Consider the following 6,000-nt stretch of genomic DNA (forward strand, 5'->3'; position numbering starts at 1 on the left):
GTTACATTTAGGCTGTGACCTGAATGATGAAAGGGAGATATTCAGAGATTTAAGAGAAGAACATTCCACCAAAAAAAAAAAAAAAGAATGTACAAAGACCCTGAATAAGAAGTTAAAAACATCAAGATGTAGTGAATGGAAGCCAGAATGGCTGGAGTGGAATGCAGTGAGCAGGGACATTGGGGAGAGCAACTAATGTTATGAGGATAAAGATTAGGCTTGTTTTTACCAAGAAGAGTTTTCTTTCTCTTCCTTGATTCTTCTTTATTATCAGATCTGTGTTTGAGGAGGCCTAGCCTCCTTGGGCCTCTTGATCTCCTCTGTTTCTGGCTGGCTGTGCAAAAACTACAAGCTTTTACAGCCCTTCTCAGGTATTTCTCAGTGTTATTTATTCAGCCAGTAACCTTGAGAGATGAGGTTGCATCTTGTCTGGACAAAGAGCAGGCTTGCTTATAGTTTGCTATAAAAATGACGGATTTCCCCAGCACTCAGCTGTGACACAGACCCACTGTGTGTGTAGCATCAAACACAATGCCCCCTGCAGGACTTGGGAGCAGGGGTAACTAAGGCAGATATGTTGATGTTCATGCTGCTGGCTGTCCTGTGAGCAATAAAGTAATCTGTCTCTGGGCCAGGAAGCTTGTGTCTTACCCAGCATCCAGGAACAGTAACAGGGTCACACTAGCTTGTAAGCAGTGTAAAAATCAATTCCCAGACCTAACACTATGTTTTTTAACTCCTCAACAATTCGGAGGAAATAATAGAAAAATTATGATTTCGTCTTTTAAAGAGTTTAAGCTAGAGATTTGACTGAATACAGTCACATTAACTTTTAGTGTGATTTTTGATGAGGAAGAACATATGAGAATATTATTAATGTTTGGTTACCATCTGTGACTAGGTGCAAAAATATCATTTGATTACTTTCATAGGGATAATAATACATTACTTTGCAAAAAAAGAACTTCTATTCTATGTGAGTGGATTTTCATCTTGAATTTACAGTGTTAAAATCAAATAAACTCTAGTTTTATTATATACTACTGGGGAAGCTTTCTCTGTTTTGCCATAGAGAAGTACAGATGCCAAGTATCTCTATCATAAATGCATTTTTTCTAAGATATTCCAATTCCTCTAGTTTCTATTTTTCATAGTAATGCTATATTAAAATACATAGAGATCTAAGGACTCATTTCAATAATATGAAATATTGGACATTATGACATTTTATTTCTTTAAAAAGATGTCATTTTTAATAATCTGTTTTGAACTCTCAAAATTCTCTGAGACTTAACACTGTAAGGGCATGGGATTTTATTCAGGTCATGGCAACAGGAACTCCCTGGAAGGAAGGAAGTATCTCCTAAAACCTGGGGAATCAGAGGGATTTTGCAGGGGAAAGGGCCAAAAACAGCAGCACACTTGCTGCAATTTGGTGGGCTTTGGTAAGGCAAATGCTTCAACTGTGCGTGAAAGGAGAGGACTGTTTTGTGTGTGTGTGTGTGTGTAATTTGACCCACATCAGTCCTTCACATTCTGTTCCTGGAACTTTTGACTTAAAGAGGGAATTTAGAAGGAGGTAGTTTGTTTATTAATATGAAATCACAACTGAGCTAATTTTTCCCAAAATGTGCACTTCTGTGTAAGATTCTTTAGAAGACTGACTAAAGGGCCAACATCATTTTTTCTTAAATGTATCCTTTAATATTACAGATGTTGTAGCCAGATTGCCAATAAACTCATTTTAAAAAAAATAGATGAAACTTCTAAATATATGTAGTTATTTAATATTCTGCAAGATATGTTTTGAACCTCCCCTTGTGAAATCTTACATGAACGAACATTTCACTGATTAACTGTGGAACAATGATTTATTCTACCCCAAACCTAGAGTCTAAATATAATCATTTCATTACTGGTAACAAATCACCTTAAGAGTGGTTACAGCTAGAATGTTTCCTCACATCTGGAATGAAATGTTGAATGCAACTTTCAGTTCTATCTCCCTTTATCATGCTGCAATGAACCTGAAGGTTAATTTAGTTCCCATCTGCCTTTATTTCTTATTCTGTCGATCTTACACTTTTTCCCTTTTTTCTTTCATGAGAATATATTCTGTTTCAATCTCTTTTTTTTTTCCACTAGCAGAATTGGGGAGCTGATTTTCAGTAAGATACCATACAAAAGGATCATATTTTCATTAGCATAATGTAAACACTTTCTTCCAATTAATCATAAGATTTAGTAATGAATTTTTGAAGCAACTTTTTTCTTAATTTTCTCCTACAGAAAAATAGCACTTTGAAAGTTATTAAAAAACAACAAATACTATTAGTCCTGTCAAAATGAGTCATTCTGAATGATATTCACATAACTTAGGCATATTTTTTAATAATGGAATTATCACTCTTTTCTCCCTTTAGACTTTGTCAATACTAACTAGTAATGACACAATATCCGCATCTAAATCTATTCAAGGGGAGAGGCAGTTTAATAACATCACTTTTACATTTCAGCTGGAGTCATGATCAATGAAGAATGACTTGGATAGTCTCATAGGATGTGTGCTGGGTTTGTATGATGGTTTGGTCATCCTCCATCACGTCGTAGGTGTTGTGGTACAATGGTTAATGACACAGTTTTGTGTCTCACCAGGTGACCCTAATCTTAACTGTTTAATTCCTGCATCTGTGAGCTTGGGCAAGTATCTAAGCCTCATTTTCTCATCTTTAAAATGTGGACCATAACCTTGATCAGAGAGTTGCTCTAATGATATATATTCATTGCTTAATACATTTTTTTCTTTACCATTACTATTACTGATACTAATGCAGGGCCACCATAATGAGAATATTCACTGGCCAATCTCAGATGCCTGTTCTGGAACAGCAGGACAATTATTTAGCATCTACCTATTATAAACACAACTCCTTAATTACCCTACTTGAACCTTAATAATAAGTCTAAATAGATATGTTATCTTGGCCTCAGTTTAGGTTACTGGGGCATATGGATTATGAACTTTGACATTTTTAAGTCGTCCATCTTAATTAATGCATCAAATATTTTCAACCTTTTTTTTTAATTGAGTTATAGTCAGTTTACAGTGTTGTGTCAATTTCTGGTCAACCTTTTCGTTTTAAATCTTTTACTGTGTAGTTTTGTTGTTATTGTTCTTTAACTGTTCTTCAAACCTGACATCAGGGCCTTACAATAATATGTAAGTTTTTGGCATTTTGTTATCACACTTATGAGGAAAGGCTTCATAGTCTTACTTTTTATGTTTTCTGCCTACTTTCAAGTATTACATTGTTATAAAATGTTTTCTTCATTTTAAAAGCCTGAATAGTGAAGGTGGCAACATAGAGTCATGGGAAAAGATGATACGTTGCAGTTTGAATCTTGGAATCACAGTCCAGTTTCTCTGCTCATTGGTCACAAAGTCTTGGGTTAGTTAGTTATACTGAAGAATGTCAGTTTCCTTGTTTATAACCTGAGGATAGTAATATACCCATAGATTTATAGTGAAGATTTAAAGAAGGAAAAAATAATAATATTGTAAATAGTAGAACATACCTAGATGTAAATTGTTACCATGAAAATGACTCACATCTCACCAACTTGCTGGTAAAAAACAGAAAAATAACAAGCATTGGTAAAGATGTATAGAAGTTATCACCCTTGTGCACTGTTGGGGAATGTAAATGGTCCAGCTGCTATGGAAAACAGTATGATATTTCCTCAAAAAGATTAAACAGAATTACCATATGATCTAGCAAACCCACTTCTGGGTGTATATTTAAAATAATTGAAAACTGGGTCTCAAAGAGGTATTTGTACATCCATGTTCATAGAAGCATTATTCACAATAGCCAAAAGGTGGAAGCAACCTAAGTGTCCACTGACAAATGAATGGATAAATAAAATTAAATATATATGTACAATGGGATATCATTCAGCCTTAAAAAGAAAAGAAATTCTGACACATGCTACAACATAGATGAAGCCTGAGCACATAATGCTAAGTGAAATAAATCAATCACAAAAAGGTAAGTACTGCTTGATTTCACTTATGTGAGGTAGCTAAGGTAGTCAGATTTATAGAGACATGAGGTAGAATAGAGGTTTCTACAGACTTAGGGTAGGAGGCAGTGGGCAGACATTTTTCAGTGAGTATCGCATTTCAGTTTTTCAAGATGAGAAGAGTTCTAGAGGTTGACTGCGTAACAATGTGAATGTACTTCACACTACTAAACTGTACACTTATGCATGGTTAAGATGGTAAATTTTTTGTTATGTGTGTTTTGTTTTATCACAATTTTCTTAAAAAGGTCAAATTGTTTTTGACCATTCTAAAGCTATATAAAGTTGAAAAGCATAGCATAGTATTTAAAAGTGCTGACAGGGGTGTCAGACAAACCTTGCTCAATTACTTACCCCAGGGCACTCCTAACTCTGGAGTAAGTAACTCTAAACTTGAGTTACTGCATCTATAAATCGGGTGGGATCAATGCATCTACTTCAGTCGTGCTGTTTTGATGTTTAAAAGAGATCTTGTTCTTCAAGCACAGCAGGGTATCTGTATTCATTTGCTAGGGCTGTCATAACAAAATAACAAAGACTGGGAAGCTTAAAAAAAACTTATTTTCTCAGAGTTCTAGAGGCTAGAAGTCCAAGATCAAGGTGTTGGCAATTTTGGGTTTTTTTCTGAGGCCTCCCTCCATGGCTTATAGATGCCACCTTCTTCCTGTGTCCTCATGTGGTTTTTCTTCTGTGCACAGGTCTTTGTCCAGATTTCCTCTTCTTCTAAGGATATGAGTCATGAAAGAGCCCACCCTTTTAAATACCTCATTTAATTTAATTACATCTTGAAATACCTTACCTCCAAATAAGGTTACATTCTGAGGTACCGGGAGTTAAGGCTTCAAAAGATGAACGTGAGGGGCCACACTTTAGCCTAGAACAATATCTCATATGATCTTAAATGTAGACTAAATGTAAACTGGTGTGTATTTTCTGTTTTCATAGATAGGTGCTTTTAGTGTGCATATAAAGTATGATATTCTTCTCATGATATGTTTTGGAAATGCAATGTGATATGGACAAGGTTATTCATTTAGCAAAATGTGATTCATCAATCAATTGAATAGATAGGGGCTTACTGTAAAATAGGGAATTAAAACACGGTTCATGTTTCCTAAAAACTCAAAATGATTGTTATTATTTTAATCATAATATTTATATAGCATTCTGTATTTTATATGATTCTTTTATACACTGTCCAATTTAATGCTCATTAAATACCTTGTGAGGAGGATGTGGGCCTATGTTTCATATGTTTAATATTATGTATTTCTTTCTATTACATCTGTTTCTGGGAATGAATTGTAATGGTTTTAAAATGATACCCATTGTATCATTCAGAAACAGAAGTAAGTGAGGCAATCTTGGCAATAATCCCAGGGTGAAAATATACGCAAAATACTGAGAAATTTGGATTCAGATGACAAGATGAACATGTGTCTCTAACATTCCCTTCTGTTCCAAATCCCTTGAAATAAGAGAAAAATATGTCTGTATGTGTATGTGCATGTGTATATATTTATATACACACACATATATAGCATGTTCTGCTCCTTTCTCCAGACTGCCAAGGGCACACACTTGTAATCACAGTCAGCTTCTCAGTTACAGTGTGATAACAGACAATTTTCACGTATCTAAGGAAAACTCACACAAGGGGAGAGAGCCACTAGCGCTGGGCTGAGGGGTTTCGGGGGAAGAGTTAGCAGAGGATTCAGGAAGTGCTTTATATTAAGTGGTCTCTGAGTCATCAGGGAGGATTAGCATCCTAATCTCAACCACAGGCTGGAAAAGTAACCTATTGAAGACTTTAAAAATTTTTTTAAGAAACTCTTGTGAAATGATTAATAATAATAAAGTTTTGCTGAATATGAATGGACACAACTACAGAGGAAATTTAGGAAATTTAGAAAAGGA

Source organism: Vicugna pacos, chromosome 17 (assembly GCF_048564905.1).
Source record: "Vicugna pacos chromosome 17, VicPac4, whole genome shotgun sequence".
Lineage (NCBI taxonomy): Eukaryota > Metazoa > Chordata > Mammalia > Artiodactyla > Camelidae > Vicugna > Vicugna pacos.